The following is a 27221-nucleotide window of genomic DNA, read 5'->3' as shown; positions in this document are numbered from 1 at the left end:
TACATTTATCTGCCATAGGTAATCCAATTCCTTAGAACAAATCATTGCAATCTGACAATAGCAGGTGGGCACAAAGGAAGAAGCTCAAGGAAACAGAGACGAAGAGCCCAAGGTTTGGGGACTTTCCAAAAGCCCCTCCCAAATGATCTCAGCTTCCATTATCCTAGATCTTATTTTTCTCCTTCGACCTACTTGATTTTCCTGTTTCTACCCCTATCTTTCTGCAAGTCTTCTCTTTTCATCTCGTGATTGGCTGAGTTATATGACACACTGGCAGTGAGCCAGAGCGTCTTCCCAGAACAGAGCCCACTTTTCAGGAAACCCCGCCTGGTTTCCAGAGGATGGTAGAGAGGGGAAGAGCAGAGTGGAGAAATGGCAAGTTCTAACAGCTTACAGGGATTTAGGAGCCCAAGCATGCATCTGTTCATAAAAAACAGATGCTACCAACTACATGCAATTCATAATCAGTACACACATATCTTACAATGTGTTTATCTCTACATACAGCACTTACATTGTCCTGAGTACAACAATCTTTCTCACAGTAACAGGCTTCACAGATACTTCTGTACATTCTTAAACTAAAATACGATCGTATTGAATGCATACAGTACTGTCTAGTAGGACACTGTTACATTTCCCAAACATTCCTGTTCCCCTCTTCTTTCCTCAGTGTTGAACAAAGTACATACAGAAAGCCTCTGATACTTACCAAAATCACAGCTCTCACACAATATCCCAAAACAGACTCAAAAGAAATTTCAAGTGGAAAAATCAATTCTATATACAACCTACCTACTCCTGTCTTGATGGATACAATTAAGCAAGAAATGGGGCAAGTGAGTGTTTAGGTGTGACTCCTGTTACAAGCTGAAGGGGAAAAGAGTCAGGTTCTGGGGGATCATGTTCACTCAAGTGTTCAGGCTGGAACCTCCCCACTCCCTACTCCCAGACACTGATGGCCTAAAAGGTCAACCTTCACCTTTTCTCTATTCACACTGACAACCATATCCAGACTGGTGATGTAAAGACCACTTATCTCAAAACTCTGATCTCAAACGTCCACTACTTTTTCACCATCTCTGCTTAGAGCTCACATCAACACCACCTCCTCCCTCCTTACTAGCAGTCACCATCTCAAACGCCAGTGTTCATCACACTGTTTGATCAAACCCACAAAGGTCAGTCTTGACACATCTATGTTCTCCCATCCCACATCTGAACTATTATTAATTCCATCAGTATTACCTTCAAAATGTGTCCCACAGCCAACAGTTCTGACCACTGCAACAGTGGTCACTATCGCTGTCTCAGCAGAAGCACCGGAAAGGCAGGAGCTGTGCTGCTGTGCTGCTGGATCTGCTCGTCTGGTACACAGCTTGATAAACTGTGAACGGTGCTTGATAAATGACAAATGGGGATGACTGTGTGAGTACTACCTCAGAACAGGCACAGGAAAGGTTAGGTCCTGAACCCAGACCTTCAGCTGTGAAGAAGAACACTGCTTCCAGTACGCACGCTGCCTCTTGAAGCTTTGAAGAGAGGAACAGGCTGACCCCACATCTGAGTCTACGCACCACATGTGTGCCTAGTGCCTCAGGAGGGCAGAAGTGGGAGCTAGATCTTCTGGAACTGGAGTTACAGATGGTTCTAAGTCTCCATTTGGGTGCTGGGAATCAAACTTGGGTTCTTTGCAAGAGCTGCAAGTGCTCCTAACTTTTGAGCCACGTCTCCAGCTCTGGAGAAAATCTTATTTTTTAAAAAAGAAAGACTGGAAGGCTGAAGAGGTAGTTGAATAGTTAGTGAACCTGTCCTATGATCAAGGGGACCAGAGCTTAAGTTCCAGCATCCACATAACAAGCTGGCCATCATGCACATGCCTATAACCCAGCTCCATGGAGGCCATCATGCACATGCCTACAATCCAGCTCTATGGACGCCATCATGCACATGCCTACAACCCCAGCTCCATGGAGGCCATCATGCACATGTCTACAACCCCAGCTGCATGGAGGAGGACATCATGTACATGCCTATAATCCAGCTCTATGGACGCCATCATGCACATGCCTATAACCCCAGCTCCATGGAGGCCATCATGAACATGCCTATAACCCCAGCTCCATGGAGGACATCATGCACATGCCTATAACCCCAGCTCCATGGAGGAGGACATCATGCACATGCCTATAACCCCAGCTCCATGGAGGACAGAAACAGAAAGATTTCTGGGGCTTGTTTGCTTTCAGCCTATCCCAGAAAATGTGAGCCCCAGATTCAGAGAGAGACCTTGCCTCCATAAAACAGGCAGACAGTGATAGACGAAGACATCTGGCTCTTTCTTGTGGTCTCCACACATGTACACATATACTCAGAAACACAGACTAATAAAGCTTGGGGGTGAGGAGTTGCAGGACTTGTGAGGCAGAGACAAGAGGACTTCCATTCCAGTTTGGATGATATATAGTTCCAGGCCAGCCTGTTTCACAAAACCAAAGAGACAAACCTGAGACAAGACTGGCACTGACTGGATCATAGCAGCCAGTTCAGCTTGCCAATTCTGATGAAAAATCATGACACCGGATGGGAGCCGGTGTTTTAGAGAAGCAGAAACACATGTGCCCACTGTATACAAATGTCCTCATGCATTTTTGCTGGTGTCCTCAAAAAAGGAACAGCTACCAGAAAGTGAATTCTTTCTGTGGGAAAGAATTATACTGCTATAGTGTTATAAACCTCTCAGCTTTCCTCAGATCTGGAGCATAGGGGATTTAGGAAAAGTCCAGGGTCCCAAACTTACAGATCTGTCACAGTGTCTTCTCTCTGAATTTCCCACTTTCCAAATGCATCAAAAACACATGTAAGATGTGTAAGGCACACTCCCAGTCCTGTCACACTGAAACCTTCTGGACTTTAGAGAACTGACCTTCTGAAAAGACAGGGTTACCTCTAAGAGAGATCAAATATAAAAGTGGCATGCAAACATGGTTCTTTATTGAAAGATACGTTTAATAAAGAACCACACCAAGCAGTAAGGACGAAAGAAAGAAAGAAAGGAAGGAAGGAAGGAAGGAAGGAAGGAAGGAAGGAAGGAAGGAAGGAAGGAAGGAAGGAAGGAAGAAAGAAAGAAAGAAAGAAAGAAAGAAAGGAAGAAAGAAAGGAAGAAAGAAAGGAAGGAAGGAAGGAAGGAAGGAAGGAAGGAAGGAAGGAAGGAGCTAGCAAAAGTCTGCTCACACCAACATTACATTTGCCAATTAATACAGAATTACAAATTTTACTTTGCTATTCTTAGTATCCTAAGTCCTTTTAGGTCCCATCTGTCTCAGTTCAAACCTGAAACCTACTTAGAAGAATCCACCACTCAGCATCCCTCCAAAGGTGAAACAGGCAAAGAAAGGATGGTGATAATGGGGTCTCCTGATCTCCTAACTGAAAGAGCAATGCAGACACTTCAAACATACCTGTCTTCTCTGGGGAGTACTAGAATGTGGAGGAGTCAGGTAAGTACTGTTCGGGTCAAAACTTTAATGTACCAATCCACAATTCTTATCAGCTCTCTGAACATAAAACCTTCACTAAGCCAAACAGAGAGCTCATGTTTCCTGTGCTCAATTTCATGGCACTGACCCTCTCAAGATGCACATTTGGCTATAACCTTATTAATCTCAACATGACAAGGGTTATTCTACTAAATTACCATTTCCAGATACGCTACTCCATTTCTATATACTGAACTGCTCAAGCTTTCAATAAAATCAAGTTTCTATTCCATTAGTCCAAGTTTCACTCTGCAGATGAGGAAAAATGGATCATCAACTATGTTTTACTTGAACTCCCGCATTTAGAGAAAATGATGCAGAGTCCTATCTTGCCTAGTCTCCATACTAGCAAAATGCTATTTAAATCATTGTAATTGGGCAAACTGCAAGTCAATTAAAAATTGAAGGATACACCTTGGTCTTTAGAAAACAGTCTTATACATATGTTCCTAGCAAGCACACACACACACATTCTTTGCTCACGTGAGCATTAAGTGCACAATGTATCTGTAAATATGACCTCTATCCACAGAAGTTGCGTGATTAGATGTAGCTATTCTCTAGCCCAAAGGCAAACACATACTGGACTCATGAAGCCTCACCATCAAAAGTCTCACTGGAAGTTACTATGTGTATTCTTTAATAATTCTGAGGTCCCCAAAGTTTCTACTTTTTATACTTCAAATAATTATATCAAAATAATGTTGAAACTACAATGTTCTCTTTATATCATATTTATAATTTAATATCTGACTTAAGCCAAAAGATTATTTTTAAAGTCTGCTACATTTATTATTATTTCTTTATGGAAGGATTCATGCCATAGCACGCATGTGGAGGTCGGCAGGTCATTTGCAGGACTAAGTTCTCACCTTCAATCATGCACATTCTGGGGATAGAACTCCAGCTCGGTGCCTAGATCCATTATCTGCTGAGCCATCTTTGAGGCTTATTAACTCATAAGATTATAGATTAGTTTATTAAGCACCTTTAATAAACAAGAATATACTTTTTGCTTGTTTTTGATTTTGCTTTTGAGACAGGGTTTCTCTGGGTAGCCCTGGCTGTCCTGGAATTTGTTCTGTAGACCAAACTGGCCTAGGATTCATTGATCTACTTCCTATGCCTCCTAAGTACTGGAATCAAACATATTTTTTATAAAAAGCATCTAAGACCAAGAAAATGTATAAGACCAAAAGTCAAGACTGGTGGACGTGACTTGCAGGTACAACTATGCAGTAAAGACGAACTATGAATTTGCCTGAATTTCTTAATGGTTAAAAAGAAAGGGAACCATGCTCAAATGCAATATACTTTTTGTTGTTGTTGTTTTGTTTTTGTTTTTTAAGTGTAGGATGCTGCTCCCTGAAAAATGTAAACTTTTCTGGCCTCAGTTCTGAGAAAATTTGTAAGGAGAGCACCTGAAATCCAATCTTGTCCTCTGTCTCTTGACTACTTGGGAGATTTAGGGTATACTCAGAAATATCAATATTGGCCACTTAGCAGTCAGGGCATCAGGCTAAGATGAAAACTGTATCCCTGGTCTTAGCTTCCCTCCACAAAGCCATTCCCCTGCACTTGAACATGTGACTATGCAGCTCACAGCCACACCCTTCTCCCCTTCATGTGTTACCCTCCCCTCCTCTTCCTCTGTGCCTGTCTCTCTCCCTCTCTCACTGCACTTGACATTTCCTTTCCCTGACACACTAGCCAAAATGAGCAATTAAAGGGTCAATGGAACTGAATCACACTAAATCAAGAAAAATTATTCAGGAGAAAGAAACAACTCTCATCCACTTATCAACTTAGTTGCAGAGATGAGACTTAAATAAAGTTAAAAAAAAACTGCCAGAAAGCATCTAAGCAATACTACTATATTCAGTGAGTGATTTGAGACTAAAATAATAAGGGCAGAAAATCTTCTCTTTGTGGCATTAATTATGAGAGCAAGATGAAGATAAAATTTATCATTCATCTGGGGATAGGAGGGTTAAATGGGATGCTATTAGTAACACCCAACCACCGGCATGAGCCCAGGCAAACAGGGCATATGACCACACAGCTGCTCATCACTACTTCCTACCCTTCCCTTACATATTTTCTCACTGTACCTCTACACATCACATAGGATAGAGGTTGGCAGTACTTTACAAAAAAGAAAGGATGTGCCAGGGACTGAGGATGTAGTGTGACGGCCAAGTGCGTGCTGTATGTACAAGGCCCTTACATTCAACTCCCAATACAGCAAAAAGAAATGAAAATGCATGCCAAAGACATGAGTCAAGGAACTCACCCAAGTTTACAGAGAGTAATTAGTATGGAAGCTGAGACTCCAGCCAGGTCTGCTGGTTCCCTAGCCAAATGTCCTATTATTAAATAATCTAATGACCTGGATCAGCTCAACAACAATGAGGGCAGACAGAATTCCTTTCTCTTTTACAATAACAGCAATCAGCTTTTAAATATCGGGGGAAAATACTGTCCTGAAGGCTTCAAATGGAAACATTTAAATTTACATATTGATTTTTTGTTCTTGAGAATTTTTGTTTGTTTGTCTGTCTGTTTGGTGTTTGTGTGTTTCTTTCTTCCTTTCTCTCTTTTTTAAACAGGATCTCCCTATGGGCCCTGGCTAACCTGGAACTATGTAGCTCAGGCTAGTCTTGAACTCATGAGTGATCTTCCTTTCTTTCTTTTTGGTTTTTCAAGACAGGGTTTCTCTGTATTTCTTTGGAGGCTATCCTGGAACTCCCTCTGTAGACCAGGCTGACCTCGAACTCACAGAGATCCGCCTGCCTCTGCCTCCCGAGTACTGGGATTAAAGGTGTGCGCCACCAAAGCCCAGTACGGGTGATCTTCCTGCCTCATCCTTCCATACTGTGCCAGGTTTAGTCATGTGCCACCAAACCAGCCTCTCCACTTCCAAACACTCTTTTCTTGCTTTTTCATAATTTTCTTTCCAAATAATTGAAACATTGGAAAGTTTTGGATAACAGCACAAATGCAGGGCCAGCTTAAAATTAGAACTAATAAAATTTAACTGAGATAATTAAATCTCTCCATGTCCATTTTAATATATTTACAATAATGCACCTCTGTCTTCTGATGTCTAAAATAAGGATTATAACACTGTCACACTGTCAACTTTCCTTACAGTCAATAGTAAATGACTTGAAATGTTTTATAGAACAGCTGTCAATTATGATCATCAAATCTACACATCAGACTCTCTTAGGAACTTTATCCTGCACTCACTAAGTCAGGGTCTCCAAGGGTACAAACCCTGGAAAATACTTTATCAACTCTCTAGGCGATTCTGAGTTTCAGCCCTTGATCCTGAAACAAATCTAACCAGCTCAAAACTCCCAAGGCAGATGCACAGGTAACATCTCACTAGTAACCACAGTTACATCATCCTCTCTCTTCTGTGGCCCCATGGTTTCTTCCTATTGATTTCCTTTTCCATCTTCCCAAAGGCAGAATGGCGCATCTAGCATTGACAAGAAGTTAGGAATCTGCACTCTGCAATTACAAAGCAGGGCAGAGCCTACTCCTGTGCATATTCTGAACTAGTCTCTGTCTAGAGCTAAAAACAACGATTAAAACTTTAGAAAATGGGGGATGGAAGAATGGCTCAGATTTATAAGAACACTTGTTGCTCTTGCAGAGGGCCTGGGTTCAATTCCCAGAACCTACATTGAGTTATAGGTGGCTATGAGCTGCAAATTCCAGAGGATCTGACATCCTTTTCTGACCTCCATGGACACCAGGCAAGCACTTGGTGCACATATATACACACAGGGAACAAAACAAAACAAAAAGCCCTTTATAGAATGGCTGGGCAATACCACTGCCTAGCACTAAATGAGCTAATCACTCTGCATGAAAGAGTTAGACCACAGCATTAGTTCTGTGAAGTGGGCACCCCATCCATAATTTACATTTTAAGACAGGCTGAAAAAGTTTCCCAAAGTCATACTGCTAGAAGTGGCAGACAAAGAACATGAGCCCTAAATCTCAAGCTTGACTCTAAACATTCACCAAGTAACCTAAAGCACTCCTAGTCCTTCTGCTTTCAGAAAGCTGGCTTCCATACCAGCTGCACACATGGCCCGCGTCTACTGTAGTCTCAATGGAAGAACGGAGACATGCTTGGATTTTCCTTGGAAAAGGCAGTGGAGGTTGGTGCCTAGAACAGAAACAGCTCTTTGTGAAAGCAATGGACAGTCCTGAAAATGAAGATCTTTGAAGATGTATCAAAAGTGACTGTTCCTGTATGCAGTTTGGGACTTTCCTAATTGACTGGTGCAGATAAACTGTTTCAAAACAACCCTGCATCACAAGTGTCTCCCACTCTTCAGCTATTCCACTGCATGAGGTAAAAACAGGCTTCCTCTCAGATTCCCCAGGACAGTGGAGCAGACAGTCCAGACTAGAATACTTCAAAGTGAAGTTGGGTGATAACCCTAATTACTCCAGGAAATTAGACTTAAAGTGGAATGCCCTTCCCATGGCAGACTTCAAAAACAAAGGGGAAGTCAAATGCCATAGGCTCACTTAACGTTAAAGCACTGTTGTTGTAGAGTATTATTCTTTTCTTTTAGGCTGCCACCCAGCTCCCATATCATGACATGGAGATTTGTTATTAGCTTTGAATGCTCAGCCTAGCTTAGGTTCTTTTCTGGCTAGCTCTTTTAGCTTAAATTAACCTCTATATCTACCTTTAGCCTTGGAGCTTATTAACTTTCTTCCTTCTTTGTATCTACTTTCACTGCTTCTGTATGTCTGGCTGGCTGGCATCTGCCTGACTTCTTGCCACAGGTGTGTCCCTCAGTTCTCTCCTCCTCCTCCTTCTCCTTCTGTTCCTGCTTCTCTTTTCTCTCTAGTCTAGATTTCTCCTATTTATTCTGTCTACCTGCCCCGCCTATCCTTTCTTTGCCTAGCTACTGGCTGTTCATCTTTTTATTAAACCAATCAGGTGCCTTCGGCAGGCAAGGTGAAACAAATGCAACACATCGTTACATAATTAAACAGACAGCATAAACAAAAGTAACACACTTTACACAGTTAAAGTAATGCTCCACAGCATAAACAAAAGTAACACACCTTTACACAGTTAAAGTAATGCTCCACAGCATAAACAAAAGTAACACACCTTTACACAGTTAAAGTAATGTTCCACAGCATAAACAAAAGTAACACACTTTACACAGTTAAAGTAATGCTCCACAGCATAAACAAAAGTAACACACCTTTACACAGTTAAAGTAATATTCTGCAGCATAAACAAAAGTAACACACCTTTACACAGTTAAAGTATTGCTCCACAGCATAAACAAAAGTAACACACCTTTACACAGTTAAAGTAATGTTCCACAGCATAAACAAAAGTAACACACCTTTACACAGTTAAAGTAATATTCTGCAGCATAAATGTTTTTGCCCAGTTAAAATAATAGTCCACAACACTAAATTTCATTCAAATGATTTTTACATGCCTACTGCATGTGGATTGATGATATTTTGTATTGAACTGAAGTGCTGTAGAAGCAGAATCAATCCTGTAATTCTAGATAAGGGTGGGTTAGGCAAGGTTCCACAGAGGAACAGAAAAATGATAGATATTAACCAGAAAAAAAAAACAGATTAGACTGGAGATAATATATTTCAGGCAGAAGTTAAGAGGATGTGTGCGGAAACTCATACTCCAGAGCACAAAAAGTCCCTCCTATGAGTGCGGAACAGTGCACTAGGGCACACATGGGAGTGGTGGCCAAAACCAGAGCTAAAGTACTGAGGAAGAGGCAGGCCAGAGTGAACTCTCTATCATGCTGAGAAAATAGAATGTTATAAGCAAAGGCTGGAAGAGGCCACTAAATAGTGAATCTAAGGAACCTCCATATTCACAGGTCATTTAGGAAGCACAGCAGAAGCAAGGTAGAAAACAAACAGAATGGTCCAAATAAGAAATGCTGCTGATCTGGTTGCCCAATAGGACTAGGCGGTTATTGCTGTCTTCTGTACCTTTCGTGATTGTTGCACATGTAAACTCAGAGCCACTTGGGTTACCTTAGAAAATCAAGCCGTCAAATATTCCAGAATGAACAGGGGAGGGACTCATAAGGCCCCACCCGTAGCTGAGGAGCTATTGGCAGCTGATAAGTGCTGGTGAAGAAAGTCAATTTCCTTAGGGGATATAGCTGTTAGTTTGTTACCCATGCTCCAGGAGATGGCCCTGCACCCTTGCACATACAGACAACACTAAGTGGACCCAGTTAGTTATAAAGAATTTTTAAATGACATAAAGGTGAGAGGAGGAGATGTGTTGAGGAGGAGATCCAGGGGAAGAGGGAGAGAAGAGGAGAGTACGGATATGAACAAGATACACTGTGTGTGTGTGTGTGTGTGTGTGTGTGTGTGTGTGTGTGTGTGTGTGATGGTGAAACAACAAACAAAAATATTTTTAAAGAGAAATTATGTGGGGTTGGAGAGATGGCTCAGCAGTTAAGAGCACTTGCTATTCTTACAGAGAACCCAAGTTCAGTTCCCAGCTCTCACATGGTGACTCACAACCATCTACAAATCTGGTTCTAGGAAACTCAACAGCCTCTTCTGACTTCTGCAGGCACCAGACATGCATGTGGTGCATATACATACATGCTGGCAAAACACACATACACATAAAATAAATAAATCCTTTTTAAGATTTTTTTAAAAATTAAGTTGAACCTAGCATCTATGAAACCCTCACATACTGAGCCAGGCATGAAGACTATAATCTCTTCTAGACTTAGAAGCAGTAAGTTGGATTCTATTAAAGGCCAGCCTAGGCTACAAAAAAAAAATTCTCATGTAAGTTTGTATCCCACTTAGTAGCAATGTGATTTTTGAGACAACTCTTTCACTGACTCTTTTCACTGAAAAGTGAAAATGACCACATCTCTACCTTATTTGTAGGACTGAGAGTAAATGAATCAAGATCCCTGGTGAAAATGTCAGTAAACACATTGTCAGTCTCCAATATTAGTCCCTGAAATCCCACCACTAAAATAGAAGTTATTTATTCAAAGAATTTATGTAAAATAGTAGAATAAGGCTTTTTTAATTTAAGGAGCAAATCTATAAATGGGTGATGGGAAGGAGACTGGAGAAGCTGCAGCTAGCAATTAGAAGCAAGAAAACGGATGTGTGGGGAAAGGACTTAGTGAGCCCATGAGAACAGAAGGCCAGACTGACCATGGCAAAAACGGATAAGCAAGCCAATGTCTACAACAAGGTCGCAGTGTGCACACCTGGAGTGCACACTCCAGAACACCAGTGACAAGTGCAGAAGAGAAGAAGCCTCTAAGAAAAAGAACTGTTTCCCAGTCTCCCTGACAAAAGTTTAAACCAGCACCAGCCCATATACTTCTCCATAATAACAAAAACGCTCTGTGCCTGATATGGTGGACACTGAGCACTGAAAATGTAACTACTGGCCCAAAGACCTGACTTATTAAATATTAAGAAATTCAAAATGAAATGAGGGTTGAGAGTGTAACTAAAGCATGTGTTTAACATGAACAATCCCTGGAGTTCAACCATTAACACCAAAACAAACAAAGTTTAATAACTGCTATGTGGTTAGTAGCTGTAGCTTGATCATAATGGGTCTAGAGGTTTATTTTATGAGAAAGATACAGAGACTAGAAATGCCAGGACAAGCCAAAGGAACCTTGAGCACATCAAATTTCTGTACATACACTCTGGGTACTACCAAGTTAAGCCCTCATTGCGGTCTCAAAAATGTGACAGTCATTACGCAATTCTAGAAACTGGAAGAATGTGACCATCTCACCAGAAGAGATTTCAGCATACTAACAGCTATCAATCCAGCCACTCCAGTGAAGTTCAAAGTTCAGAAGCCACAGCCACAAGCTCAACACCCAGCCCTAACAAACAGCTAAAGTAAACAGCTGTCTGAAGAAAGCCTCCAATGCAGAGAGAAAATGGACTCACTGTAAACAAAGGCTCCACACAGAGTATGTGAAACTCTTCACAAAGACAAAAGAAAAATTACCAAGAAGGAAAAAGCAGTCTCTTAAGTTACATTTCAGAAAAACAAAACCACTAAAAGAAAAAGAAAAAAAGGAAATGAAAAGGCAGACTAGAAAGGGGCCTTATGGAACTTTCTAAATTGATGCCATGTTCTGTTTTGTACACAACTGTCAAAATGGAGCACAATCACTTGGGTTTGTTCACTATAGTGGACACAGGTTATACCTTAATTTTACAAGCTTGCCCGGTGGTGGTGGCCCACCCCTTTAATCCCAGCACTTGGGAGACAGAGACAGGCAGATCTCTGTGAGTTCAAGACCAGCCTGGTCTACAAGAGCTAGTTCCAGGACAGGCTCTAAAGCCACAGAGAAACCCTGTCTTGAAAAGCTAAAAGAAAAAATTTTACAAGCTTATCTGAAAATTGTAAGTCAAAGTTTGGCCTTGAGCAGTTTGAAAAGAGAAAAGAAAATAACTGAAAGAGGACCAATCCAAACAGTGACAAATCTGGGTTTCTAAAGGGAAGACAAGAGAAGATAGAAGGTAGAAAATCATCAGCAAAACCAAGCAAGAAATATTTCCCAGAAAAGAAGGCCACAAATGGCCATAAAGGGAAAGGCTGACACAGAGAGGCAGATAGGCTTTCCTGAGAATCACAGAACACTGGGAATGAGTCTACACTAGAAAATAAAGCATGTCACATGCTGAAACTGAGACGTTAAAATACTTACAGATGCACTGAAGAGAAGACAAGGATACCATCATCCAGTGCTCTCAAAATTCTCACGGTAAAATTTCCAACCTAGAAGTTTATAATAAGCCAAATCACCAATATTGAATAAAAAAGGGGGAATCAAGGAATATTTCTTGAGTATCTCAAAGTAATTTACCAAGAAGCTGTAAGCAACCAGAGTCAATACAAGAAATGACCAAGCAAGAGGGAATACGGAAATTGCTCACTGGGGGCTGTGGTGGCCATCTGCCATAACCAGTCCACACTTAAGACACTGGTGTTCAAGGGAGAGAAATGAAGCCAAGTCTGGTGAGCACATATATTCCCAGCACTTGGAAGGCTGAAGCAGAGGACCAAGAATTCACAACCAGCCTGGGCTACACAAGAACTCTGTGAAAGAATAGGGTAAAGAAGGTGTTATGTTGAAGGCTGTCACCAATAAGATCCCTATAGGGGCACAAAGGTCTAGGTAGCTCTGGGTCACATTCTGAACTAAATAATAAATATATATTTTAGAGTATCAGGGCTCTATCTAGTTCTCCTCTCCTTGTCTACTCTCTGGCTCTGCAAAGAACATTTTATAGAAGCATTTGGCCTATGAAGGAGAGTTGGACAAAAATCAAGAACAGTCACTCTCCTTGGCTAGACACCTTCTCCAACTCCAAACAGCTGAACTGCTATGGCCCTCTTAACTCCAAAGAGCCCTGTCTCCATGGCTATCTCATTAAAAGATCACTATGTCAAGTCTGATCACGTACTGGGGTACTGACTTTCATCATGGACATGATGGTCTAGGAGCCTCTATCTAGCAAGGGCACACAGTCCATTCCTTGTATACTCTGGATTTCCCTTGCTTAAGAAAGGAAATAACTAATGCAAAAGAGGTATGGCTGCTACCCCTGAGAGAATGTGAAAGGAAGAGATGCCTGGTGACCTCCTAAGGTACTGGCAACATCCTTGTCCTTACTCAGACTTGTGGGCATGTGGGTATTTTTCTTTAGTTGTAGAGTTATACTTCAAGTAATCTTCTGTTTGTTTATATATTTTTGAAATTTTAAAAACTTCCTCCCAACTGGACATAGTGGCATAACTTGTGATTCCAGTGCTGGGAAGACTGAGACAGGAGGTCTATGAATCCAGGGCCATTCTGGGCTACAAAATAGCATACACTAGGATCGTACAGCAAAGCCCTCTCCAAAAGAGACTATCAAGATGGTATAGTTAAAGCTCTGACTCAATGGAATCCACAAGTAGACACACCTCAACATCATCACCTCATCCTCTCCATTTAAAAATACTGTGTTCAATTAAAGGTGGTCTTAAATGGTAGAAATCCTCTAAAGCTCTGATGAAGCAAGAATCCCCAATTTATCAGTTTTTTTTTCCACTGACAGTGTATGCTTCCCTAGGACAAGTTGAGAACAGAAAAAAAAATTCCATTACGTTTCCTAATGATGTTTCCCTTTTCTAGACTTTAATTGCCTCCTAAGCAAATGGGGACAGGCTCTGACTAACATATACTGTCTAGAAAGAGTTCTCATTAGGGTCCCCTTCCATCAAGAGGAGGGGAATGATAGAGAGGAGAGAGCACAGGAGAAAAAGAAAGTGGATACAAAGGACCTCCATGATTAGCAGAAAAGTAACCCCATGAGACCAGAAGCCCCTCTCTCTATGGAACCTGCATTCTTCCACTTCTGGCCACCATGGAATACTTCACCAGCGTCCAGGACTCTAACTGTGACCTCATCCCCTCCAACAGGGTGCCACCAGCAATACCATCCAGATAAAGGACAAAGACAAGATCTTTAAGACAAGCGAGGGCTGGGCGGTGGTGGCGCATGCCTTTAATCCCAGCACTCGGGAGGCAGAGGCAGGTGGATCTCTGTGAGTTCGAAGCCAGGCTGGACTAACAGCCTCCAAAACAATACAGAGAAATCCTGTCTCATAAAACCAAAAAAAAAAAAAAAGACAAGCGAAAAAAATCTTAGTCCTATGTATTGGAGAGGCTGGAAACATTGTACGGTTTGCAGATTATACCCTGGAAACTGTGCAGCTTCAGAAGATACAGATGGATATGATTGTCCACCGCAGCAGATGATTCACACGTTGAAACCTGGCTAGCTGCCTTTGAAGTTGGACCTTGTATCATGTGAACCTTTTCCCAGCTGGCAGAAAGGGCCAGCACTTGCTTTACTCCATGGACTACGTGACAGCCTTCCTGACTTTCAGTATCCCTGACCAACACTACACACCAGCGATCTCACATGAGGGCAGGGGACCCTTAAGGAATGTCTAGAGGAGTCCAGAAGTGCTTCATCACTTCCGTCACTAACAAAAATGGCATCTACAGCCGGGAGAACAGTTCCTTCTCTATGCATGGTGTCCTGTACCCCACACACACACTTGTTGCCAGGGAATTTTGTTTTTTTGAAGTACTCTTTCATTTTTTTCTACTCCTTTGGTGAGCAGTCTTGATAGGCAGTTAATTCCAAACAAAGCTGAATATGCATAAACTAGAAAAAAAAGTAGCTAGCTCCATGTGGAAAATTCATTGTGATATTTCCTGATTGAGCCAAGCAAAACTTATTGGCAAAAGAAGAGGTGTGTTATCAAGGATAATCCTTGACAAGTTTGAAAATGAATAAACCAGACTTTAAATGAAGTATAATTTAGGCAGAACAGTGATAGTGGAGGCCTTCTTGTCCAGCACTGAATCTTGGTGGGCCTGTCCCCTGGGAAAGGAACATATGCCCAAGAAGTTCTAACCTTGTCTACACCCATCTACTCTGGCTCTGGGTAGGTCAGGCAAGCCCCCTGATACTCAGTTTGCCCCACTGTGAAACTTGTGGACAGAATAAATAACGGTGACACTCCCTAAAGGTCAGCAGAGTGCATTACATGCATTTTGATTTGTGAGGAAGTGGCAGAGTAGAACACAGACCTAGCCAGGGTATAATTTCTGCAGGTAAGGGAATTGAAGAGACATAATTTCAAATTAAGTTACTTTTACACACAGTTTCAGTTCTGAAAGCTTTATGTTATGCTTTAAAACAGTTAAGCATATCCAGTGACGTTTAACCAAAAAACTTCTAAAGCCAAGAAAAATAATTTAAGTTAAACCTATGCCCACTTCTATTATGATTCCAATTTTTTAAAGTAACTCATAAACGTATATGACTCACACATCTGAATACAATGAGGCACTCCTTTATCATTTCATCTTCTGCTGCCAGTAATCCCACCTTTCGAAGTGCCAAAGCTCTTAATAAGTACAGCTCGTTTCTGGCTACACTCCAGAAACCAGCACAGGACTGCTGCAGCAAGGAAAGCAGTCTAAAAAGGGATTCCTGGGCTTTAGACTATAAGGTCCCAAGTCAAAAATGCATCTCCTTTACAGCTCCATAAGCAGTGACTTCAGACACCTGAAATGCATTAGCTACCCCTCCAGCTATGTGGCCCTCTGATATCTGTGAAGTGCTTTCACATCTCTTAACTAAGTTGATCCCCAGCAACCTGTTATAGTGCTTAGGTAGATAGGACAAGGGAAGAAACAGGGGTTCCAATTTTAAATGACTTGTCCAGAGTTAAGCAGCAGGCAAATGCTGAGAAGTGTCCATTTCTGACCAAACTGGTTTGTGATCTGAAAATAAGAGTTAGAGGTAGGGGTACAGCTCAGGGGCAGAGTGGTTAAAACCTAAACTTGTGGCATTTTGTTGTTGTTATTTTACTAAGAGTTCAACCTTTCAAAAGCACAGTGACTTCCCTGTCCCATTCTTGTCTCCTTTTACCCTGGGCTGGTGGACATACAACTTTCTAAGAAAGCATCAGCTAAAACACGCTGATACAGTACAGTAGGGTGGCTCACCACTACAATCCCAGCACTTGGCAGACTGAGGTGGGAGAATGACAAGGTTCAAGTCAGCAGGACTACATTGTAAATTCAAAATTCAAAGCTAGTCTAGCCTTAACAGTAAGACCCTGCCTCAAAAACAAAAACAAAAAAAAATTTAAATCAAGGGCTTAATGGGTAAAGTGATTACTGTACAAGTATGCGGGGACCTGTGTTAAGATCTCTATCACCCATATTAAAAAGTCAGGTTTGGCCAGGCGTTGGTGGCGCACGCCTTTAATCCCAGCACTCAGGAGGCAGAGGCAGGCGGATCGCTGTGAGTTTGTGGCCAGCCTGGTCTACAGAGCGAGTTCCAGGATAGCCTCCAAAAATGGTAAGTTCTAGACTCCGTGAGAGACCGTTTCTCAAAAAGTAAGGTGGAGAAGTAACTCAATAAGACAGCCTGGTATTAATGTCTCACTTCCACATGTGCATACCCTCTTCCCACACACAGACACCAAAGAAAAGAGAAGGGAGGAAGCAGAGGAACGTGGAAAAAGAGCAGAGCAAACTGGGGGCAGGGAAGAATCAAGCCCACACATAAAACGCCACCACTCTCTTGCTCCCATTGCACAAAAGTCTAGGGAGTAAACCCTGTCTGTTTCCAAAAGGAAGAATGACAGTCACAACTGGAACAAGGTGTAATGACAGATTTGTGCCCAAATCCAATGCAGCCCCTTCCTGTCACCTTTCTCCACCTCAGCAGTAAGAACTGAAGCCTAGGGAGAGAGGTGATCCAGACAGAAAGACTAGGGTGTGCAGAGGTGCCAGACAGGAGGAGAGACAGACAGCCTACTCATGAGTACTTGACACCAACTGTACCCTCTTCCATGCCTAAGAAGACAATGCTTGATATCTGCCTTCAAACAGAAATCACTGGCTCCAGCCTAAGGAGTCAGTGCAGCCAAGAAGATCAAGTAATTAGATTGCACAGGCAGCAGAGAGCAGAACAGCCTCAGCCTTCTCTCCAGAGGTTAACCCTGAGACATTCCAGACCTTCCAAGAAACACAGCTGGCTGCAGCCCCTTCAGATAAAAATTCCCTAAGCATCAAAAGGTAGTGTTAGGTTCCTCATTTGGTTGGTTCTAAGAAAACACAATATAAAAACAAACCTTGCTATGCAATATTCTCCCTGCTTAGCTACTCAGATCCACTAAAGAGACTGTTCCTCTACTGCGGTGGTTCACAGCCTTCTCAATGCTGTGACTCTTTAATGCAGTTCCTCATGTTGTGGTGACCCCAACCATAAAACTATTTCGTTGTTACTTCGTAACTGTCATTTTGCTATTGCTGTGAATCATAATGTAAACATCAGATATGCAGATGGTCTTAGACAACCCCTACAAAAGGTCATTCAACACCCCATGACCCAAAGGTTGAGAACCACAGGTGTACAGGATCAATGTATTTCTCATTAAATTAACCATTCTATTAGCAGCTACAACTGACAGTAGCTGGGGATATGGAAATTTGTTGTGTCCTTACCTTTAATTACATATAAAATGCTGGAATCCCCTATCAGTTTATCCAGTCAAGTTTACAAGAAATCACAATGGGGGGATTTCCAACACCTCAGACTGAAGCATAAAGGCCACTTATCTATTCATCTCAGTTTACAAACAATTTCATAGCTGACTAGTAACAAAGCTGAGAAATAGGAAGATCTTCCCTCCTCCTGCTCTTTAAACACTCAACATGAGTTAGGCTTGTGGGAGCTATGCTTGTCAAATGCTTTTAGTAGCTAAATTCCTAGAGAGCTGCAACTTTCTAGCCAGTCACTAAAACACAATCAGAAATCACTTGTCGAGGTTTAAAAACAAATCTCCCAGTCTTAGATCAGATGAGGTCTACTTTGTGATTTGTGTAGAAAATGATGGGTCAACAGACAATCAAGAGTGGCAGTTGGCATCAATGAAATCTGGTGTAAAGCCTCCTCTGGGCTGTGTAGCTCAAGCACCTTAGTTCTAAGTACTCACATCCCCACACCTCTAATACCAGTTCCCTGTCATCTAACTATTGTCAAAGACCAAGCAGAGAGGAAAGCATCCACTAGGTACTAAATAAAACATACCTGTTAACTACTAGAAGTGTGAATTTGGAATGCGAAACATTACTTGGGTAACGACAGCATGGACATTCACAGTAGGCAACAGCTCTTTCCTTCTCATGGATTCTTCCACATACTCTTAGCAACTCCTAGCAACTCCAGCCTTCAAAGGAGCGTCACTAAACACTTCCTGTGTCAAGATCACCTGCAGTCATTTAAAGTCTTGTGGAGACAGTTTCTCTTTGAGTCTCTCAATTCCAGTCTTGCTAACTCTTGTTATTTTAGCTCTTTATCAACTACATCAAGGAGCAAGAGGTGTGGGCTTGGCATAAAGAGCTTACCTTCTGTGTGCAAGGCACTGGGTTCCAACCTTACCTCACCAAAAAAGTGCTTAATTACACCAAGACTACAAATGATTCCAGACTGTCACGTAAATGGAACTGCAGAGACTTGGACAGGTGAAACAGTGTCTATCCCTAACTAACTTGTTAGACAGTACACAGCATTCCAGTCCTCTGCAAAGCCCTCACTTTAGCTCACAGGACGCTCTATGCCACAAAGGTGAGCCCCTGACTTGAAGTTTTCCAGCTTGGACTAAGCACTGGAGCCAATCCACAGCCACTCATCTAAATCTATAAAACCATCAGCTGAAAACAACTCCTCAATCAAGTAAGTTTATAGCCAAGGTCACAAATGTCATGACTTTAATTCTTCCCACATACTTCTTAGCACTTGGCCACATCTAACTAATGCAATCAATACAGACAAATGACTCCAAATGTTCCCTCAACTCCTGCTTCTATTCTTGTAATCCTTTACTTCCCTGCAATGAAAATTAAATTTGTGCAATATAGGTAATATGTATAATTTCAAAGAAATCAATAAAATTAACTCTACAGAAGAATTTAACAAAAAAAGTATTAAGAATATGTATTCCGGTCTGTCTGCTCTGCTGTGAGGACACTAGATGATAGTGAAGTCCCTCACTTCTAGCAACAGTAGAATAACCATGAGTGCAATCGTAACACAGAAGACAGATCCTGGCACATTCTTTTGGGTGACAAAATACAATTATTTACAAAAATATCCAACAGCTTTTAACATAGTTACAAGCAAAATAACGTGAAATTTATAGAGTATATTCATTCACATACAGTCACATTCCTGGAATTTAAGTGCATAAAAATGGCACAAAATTGTTTTATATAAAATGGAATTCGGCTCTGAAAATTGTAAACAGGGTATTTTCCTTGCAAGAATGTTAGGAAAGACATTTGATAGTCATGTAAGCTAGTGGAAGGCTTCCTTTCACAGGGCTGTCCTGTGTACATTACAGGATTCCAGAGCATGCTCTCTCAGTGCTCATGGTGTCTGAATCCCATCAACGGAATAGCAAGGCCTTGCAGAGCAGTCTTGCTGCCTTGTACTTCTTGCAGTAACCTTAGGACTACACTTGGTTCCTAAGTGGGTGTTCGGTAGATCTGAGAAACTGATCAATAGTTCTTGCGAGTCAGCACTTTCAAGCAAAAGGGAAATGGCTTTTCTCAGATTAGAATGTGGAAGTGTTGACATCTCACACTCAGACACTTTATAGGCTGTTATTGTTCCTACCCAATAATGAACACCCAAGACCAGGTCAGAAAATATACATGAGAGGTGGGAGATGAACAGAAGAATATGAAAGTCTGTGAAAGCAATGTAAATTCTCTGTACAAAACTAGGAGGGTGGATACGGTAAGGATATAGCATGCATTATGATATATTCAACCAAACTCATGAACGTCCGCCATGCATAAACTAGTCTCAGCGATGAACTTTGGATGATAGTTTCACAATGAAACAAAAGTACACACTGTGGCATGGTTTCTTTAAGCTTGGGAATGGCGGTAAGATCCACCCCAGAGTGACTCTAACAAGTCCTGCCAACTGACTAAGCTTCCTAACCTCAATAATATGGAAGACAATTAGTATATTCAAAGAGACTTCTGGTGGGGATGCAGAGCGTTCTGCCCTTGCATCCAGGACCCCACTACCATCACCTCAACAGCTACTCTGCCTTGAGGCACAGTGTTACACACTTGACTCTCAAACAATGACAGCGCAAGATACTAATTCTTACTTATCAGGGGACTAAATGAGGCCCTAAATCTAAGGCTCATAGTCAAAAGCTAGAAAGTGAGCCAGATCTAACTCCAAGCCTGTCTGCTCTACATGACTGCAGGCACCTATATTCCTGTCTGAAGTAATCACAAAGGTTTCTACTCCAGTATACTTTGCCTGTGTGTAAACCCCAGAAGGGGGCAGACACATAGAGCGCACAACAAATTTTAAAAATGCATTCATCCTTTTAAAAAACCTGTCTTTTGCTCAGCCAAGGGGCTTAAGAAAGCTCACAAGCTAGGCCTTTCTATCAAACTGTGTACACCAGCTTCACAAGTGGCCTAATGCATGAAGACAGAAGGCTGCAGAAAGGGGCCAGGAACATCGAGTGCAGGCACCAGCTATCATCTTGCAGGCACTTCCTTGCTCCTGCCTCCTTGGCGTGGCCAGTGACTTGGTCCTCCATCCCTGTATCCCAGCTTCTAAGCATACTGATATGTGCCCACTTATGGCCTGGCTCAGGAGAAATGCCCTCCTACCAATATTCAGCTCCTTCCGCAAGTTTCCTCTCGCCCACCCAAGCTGTTCCTCACTGTTCAAGAGAAGAAAGCACCTGCTTTGGAGCCTTTCACAGCTCTCTTTGTCCACACCTACCTTAAGCCCCTTTTACACCATGCTATTCTGTATGTGGCCCCTGCAGACATCATCTTGACACCCTGTACCAACTACAACCACGAGACTCACAGTCTGCCCCGAATGCTTGAGATGTCAGGTCAGCACTCAGTATGAATTCTCTTGTTTCATCTATATGCTACCTCCATTTTTTCAGGTAAAGAAAACGAGGCCTGGCAAGACCAGCCTCTACAGGTACATAGCCTTCACCCTCGCTTTTCGTGCCAGTCATCTCCTTGGGACCTTAACCTGAGTGTGTTCACTGAGACATTCCCCTAAGGAAGGGCTTTATTTTACTGCTTTTGCTTTTGAAGTGCTGGGTTTGAATCCAGGAAGGCAGGCTTGCTAAACAGACAAGCCCTCTACCACTGAGCTACACTGAACCTCTGACTCCTGTGTTTGTGTTTTAGGCCATCTGCCTGCCTTTCTCATCACGTATCTTCATTCAGACAAGGGCCAAGCTTATGAGTTATCAATGCCCACTAAATACTTGTTGGATAAATGCGTAAATAAGTGAGGTTCAAAAGGTCTAGGAATATCCATAATGTCACAAACATAAGTCAACAGAAAAGGTGAACTTAAAACCTAGATTTGGGCCGGGCAGTGGCAGCGCACGCCTTTAATCCCAGCACTCGGGAGGCAGAGGCAAGCGGATCTCTGTGAGTTCGAGGCCAGGCTGGACCGACAGCCTCCAAAACAATACAGAGAAACCCTGTCTCGTAAAATCAAAAAAAAAAAAAAAAAAAAAAAAAACACCTAGATTTGACCCAAAATTATATCCTTTATGGCCTACCATCCTACCTCCTCCTGTACTGGTGTTTTAGAAGTACCAGCTAAAACAATAAGTGAATCAAGCATAAAATCCTTACATTTACATGTGGCTGGCCATCGCCACTATGAAAACAGTTGTCACCTTACAAAGTAAATCCAGCTGTTTTTTCATACTCACAGAAGCAGCATACACAATAGTAGTATGGTCACTCTTATTTCTTAAGATTAGGCTTTGGCATTGTGTTACATAAAAGATTCCCTAATAAGACATCAACCCCACTTCTAAAGTTCCCGGTATCCCTGAAATAGCCACTTGAGGGAAGAGCATTCTACACCAGGCAGGCTAATGACATACAAAACTAAGGAGGAGCAGCCAGTCAGTTCACTATATCAACCCAGGTCATTTGTCAGACGAGGTGCTATCTATCACTTGTCAAAGCAGGGGAACCTGAAAGTTTAGGCCTGGAAGATAAGAAAAATTCCAGATCAAGGAATACCACCAAGTGTAGGCCAGACCATTTACCCTAAAGCCAGCATCTCAGTGTCTATAGAGCAGGGCAAACTACACATATAAAAACCAAGAACAGACTGGAGGCCAAGTGTCCTTGCTTCTAGCTCCCCAGGAAGTTCTGACTGCTCAGCAGAGGGGGAAAAATGGTTTAGAATGACATCGTTATGAGTGTGTGATATGTAACATGAGGATTTTCAACCTGTATTCTGAGGAACTAAAGGGTTCTAGGTGCTATAGCTGTCTACATATGCATTCAAATTTCATCCTGAAGTGTGTGTATATATACAGTTCAGTTTTTCAGATTAAATAAGCCTCTACCAAATTAAGTTTTATAGAGGAAAAATATCCTCTGGAAAATCACCTATATACCTACACACAGCTTTCTGTAGACTAAGCTTGCATCTGAAGACTGTATTAATACATTACTAGTTCTAAAGGAGACTGTATCTCTATTCTTTCCAGTTGAGCCGGCACTGCTCCTTTAAAATTGCTCCAGCAAGTATACTATATACTTGTAACAGGTTCAACCCAAATGTCAGGCAAAGTAGACACACCTGCTAGCTAGTGCTCTTATAACAAGGAACAGCTAATTACGCAACAACAGATGACTCTTTAACAAGCTGAACTGTAATAAGAGGAACAGTGCCCATAATCACCCATTTTGCACTTTGTGACAGAAAATGAAAGCATTTTTTAAAAAACATGACTCTCCTCTGAGAGCAAGGATTCCCCCGTTCATCTTTCAGGCTTCTAGGTCAATTACTAAACTATTCTTATAAGCAATTACTTACACATGCAAATAGGCCCCTTATATACTGCAACCAGAAGTAAATTCACAAAGTTTTCTAAGAACTCAAGCCAAAGTTCATTATTCATTAACACAATTTGACTGTCTGAACCCCTAACCCCAATTTCTTTTGGGACAGGCCCCTGAACTGTTCTCGTTACTATTTTCAGTGGGTATGGTTCTTAAGTCTGAGCATACAAACTTAATCTCACTGAGAATCTCATGAGGTTCTATGTGAATGGATGAGGACAAGACCATTTCTAGGTAGTCGAGAAGATGTTTATTGTAGACATGAAGGAGAGGACAGCCAGAGCCATCTGGAAGAGTCCAGAACAGAGAGAGAGGAGCAGGGGTAGATTAAACATGGCTGGCAGAATAGACCAGGCCTTGAGAAAGGGGTAGGGGGCAAGAGAAGGGACCAGGAGCCCAGAGAGGAGGCAGAAGCCATGAGAACATGTGGTCAAATGGCTGGGCTACACGGGGGAAAAATGGCTGGGGAAAGGGAAAGGAAACTCAGGGCCTGAGAGGTTTAGGGCAGGGGGCTGGAGGTGAGAAGAGCTGAGAGGAGCCAGAACTCTGTCACAGGTATGAGGAATGCAAAGAGCCTGGCAACCGGCATCTACTTAGGTTAATAGGCACCTAAGTAACCATTTGTCCTGAGTTTCTTTGAGACTTAACACCAGGTTCCAGTGGGTTTGTAACAGAGCTCTTGGTTTCTAGAGTCAAACTCAGCAGACCTCTAGGTTCTGGTGAGATGGCTCAGTAGGCAACAGCACCTGTGCAAGCTGAGTTGGATACCCAGAACCCATGGTGGAAGGGAGAACCAACACCAGAAAGCTATCTTCTCATCTCCATGTGTATGCTGTACACGCACACAGCCACACTCACAGTCACATCATGCACACACAGAGGTAACAAGTACACCTTTTTTAACTTTAAATTCCCTTTCTGCCTGTCAACAATGAGGTTTCATATACCTAGAACAGGCACCTATATGGCCTTAGTGTGACTAAGTCAAGTCCCTACCTCCTACACCTACAAGGCAAAAATAAGAATCCACCTCACCCAGCCAGCATGGCACAAGACTGACTGGCTAAGTCCTAGGTCATTACCCTCTGTGAGCTCAGGCCACTGCTTAGGAAGCCCTGGTTCTTTAGCTTTACCAGGTGGCAGGAATTCCACACTCTCCACTCCCTCCCACGATGCCTAGTTCCACTGCTGTAGGGAGAAGTAAAGTTAACTGGAGACAATCTGAATCTGATAAAGAAATAAAGGACTCAAATTAGGCACCAGTGCTACTCCCAGAAATGTACCCTAAGAACACATAATATATACACTTAGAGATCCAGCTGTCTAGGTATTAATCATGTGTTTTTCATACTTGGTACTCTTGCAAAGGACCTGAGAGTTCATTGGCCAGCTCCCATATCAGGTGACTCACAGCTAACTATAATTCCAGCTCCAGGTATCTGGCTCCTCTGGGCTCAAGCTCTCTCCTCTCTCCTCTCTCTCTCTCTGTCTCTCTCTGTCTCTCTCTCTCTCTCTCTCTCTCTCTCTCTCTCTCTCTCTCTCTCTCTCTCTCTCTCTCTCTCTCTCCTCTCTCTCTCCCTCTCGCTCTCCCTCTCTCCCCCTCTCTCCCCCTCTCTCTCATACACACACATACACATACACACACACACACTCCCCCATTCCACCTTAAAAAGAAAGACTAAAAGCAACTAAATATTTTTTAAATAGATACTGGCTTTCAAGGTCAATATCCAGACAATCTACTCTAGAAACAGTATTAGCTGTATTATATAATGTTATCACATTGTAGATCCACTAAGAAGATTCTTTTCATCTCATTTACTACTCACACCAGCACTGCTTTGAGGTAGACATCACATAACTTTATAAATAAAAATAATTGAGGTGCCCTCCTTTCAGATAACTCTAGCTTCTGGCAAGTTGATATAAGACTAGCAAGCATTATCACCATGAACCAAAAGTTCTTTCACCCAGTTAAAAGTCTTTTTGTTTGTTGTTGGTTGGTTGGTTTTGGTTTTTGGAGACAGGGTTTCTCTGTATAGCCGTGGATGCCCTGAAAGTCACTCTGTAGGCCACGCTAACCTCGAATTCACAGAAATGCATCTGCCTCTGCCTCCCAAGTGCTGATACCACTGCCTGGTCAGTTAGAAGTCTTAAGCCATTGCTGATACAGCCAGCAGCCATGGAAAAACATAAGTATAATTTTTTTGGTATCTGGGGGGGTTTCTCTTGAGGGGAGTCCTGTTTTTTACTTTTTACAGTGCTAGTATTGAATCCCAGATTTCACTCATGCTAGTCAAGAATTCTACTTCTGGGCCATAAGTACAGAACTTCAGGAAAATCAATAATAACAAGAAAAGATAAATGTAACTAAAACTACACCAAAGTTAGCCATGCCAAAAAATTTACTCATTTACCCAGTGATACAAAGTGGCTACCACTGTGATCTAAATCTTACAAATAAGCAAACTAGATGCAAAGAAGCTAAGCTTCCTGAAATTCCCACAGCTGAAAAAACGCCTCCCCTTAACTGACACAGCAGAGGACAGAGTTCCCCTCAGTGTGGCTTTGAACTTGTAGATTCTCAGATTCCAGGATGCTATTTTTAGCAACAAAAGTCACCATCCAGGTATCAGATATGAACAATCACCAGCTCAGCCAAACTACCCCCTGAGCACAGCAGTTTTCAGTCTGAGATTTCTTTGCCTAAACAAGATGAGGCACCTCTCTGGGCAGGACTCCAGGGGAGTGAGACTTCCAGGATCTGCACACTGCCTAAGAGCAGGCTACCAGGCCCATTCGCCTTCATTATTTCACACGGAGAACAAACACAACACCTCTGCCTGGGGCCATCCTCCACCCCTTGTCTCCTACACTAGCCCAGAAGACCATTATCACTGATGGCACCCCAGGAATGGAGCTAGCATAAAACATGAACAGTATATTTCTAGCACTGCAAAATACAATCTATTTACTTCATCGAGCATGCTACTGGAAAATGAACATGGTAGACAGCACACTTCTATAATCAGGAGACTAAAACAAGAGGGTCATGAGCTCAAGGCCAGCTTGGACCACATAGCAAGTTCCAGGCTACTGATGAATAACACATTTCTCATATTAAATGCTATGAGAGTTGACTTTGAAGTCTTAGAACACAAATTTAGATTACCCCAAATCACATGTTCCAACAAGTTACTAATTTCATTAAGTTTTTACACTAACAAAGCCATAAGTAAAGACACCTTTCAAATACATTGGAAGGTACACCAAGAAGGCAGGTTATGTCCAAGAGGGAAATCTCTGCTATAGATCTCAGGCTGTCTGATGACAATCTTAGCTTTGGGGCTGGTGGAAGATGGTGGTTTGTTAATATATCCCAAAAGGTTTCCCATGACAGTCACAAGGATGCTGGTTCAAACAGCACAGTGGTGGGCAACAAATGCTGATTAAGGAGCTAAAGATAGCCCAAGACAAACTATACCTAGTCTGTGGACCTGCAACATCCCAACCTCTACACCATTAATGCTCTAATCAGTTCTGACCAGTGTAAGGTAAGCTTCTTTTCAGAAAGTTTAACTCCTAGTCTAATCTGGACAAATGAAGACACTGTCTCAAAAAGAAAAAAAGAAAAAAAAAAGGTGTACATACCACATTGCTCTAGAAATGGTCTGAAAATAGTAAAAATATATATACCCTCAAGAATGTAAACATAGAGGTCCTCTGGACACTCACAGAATGTAGCCTCAACACCATGAAGGAAAGTAAATGCTGACCAGAACCCAGGAATGGAGGAGGTGGGGGTATCCCAGAAGGCAGAAAACACATGAAGGAGAGTGGGGACCAAAAGAAGCCCCCCGTTCTTGATCACCAGCAGGGCTCTGACGAGGTAACTGGATTCTCAGTGACACCTCCCAAAACTCCCCAGCCTGGGAACTCAGAAACTTGCTCAACAAACAGTGCAGTAAGTGGCACAAAGGCACAATGTGGGAAGCTGCTTCCAGTCTCTGCTTTTCCAGGAGGGAAGCAAGGGCCAAGGAGCCACTGAGCAGCCAAACAGCAAAGCACTGAGTGGTATCTGCATTGGAAATACCTGGCACCCTGCAAACGG

The 27221-nt window shown here is 42.3% G+C and overlaps 1 protein-coding gene across 2 annotated transcripts in view; it reads right to left on the bottom strand.

Moving 5' to 3' along the window:
- Nucleotides 1–27221, bottom strand: part of Jak1 (Janus kinase 1) — a 115445-nt gene that overhangs the window by 55547 nt on the left and 32677 nt on the right. The window contains exon 2 of one of the 2 annotated variants that reach the window (XM_040757107.1): nucleotides 12302–12372. The exons of the other annotated variant lie outside the window; for it this stretch is intronic. The gene's annotated coding sequence lies outside the window, so the exon portion shown is untranslated. The remainder of the gene's footprint in view (nucleotides 1–12301; nucleotides 12373–27221) is intronic. 2 annotated transcript variants of the gene reach the window in all.

Source organism: Mesocricetus auratus, unplaced genomic scaffold (assembly GCF_017639785.1).
Source record: "Mesocricetus auratus isolate SY011 unplaced genomic scaffold, BCM_Maur_2.0 Super-Scaffold_100014, whole genome shotgun sequence".
NCBI lineage: Eukaryota > Metazoa > Chordata > Mammalia > Rodentia > Cricetidae > Mesocricetus > Mesocricetus auratus.
This window is presented reverse-complemented; position numbering and strand designations above follow the sequence as displayed.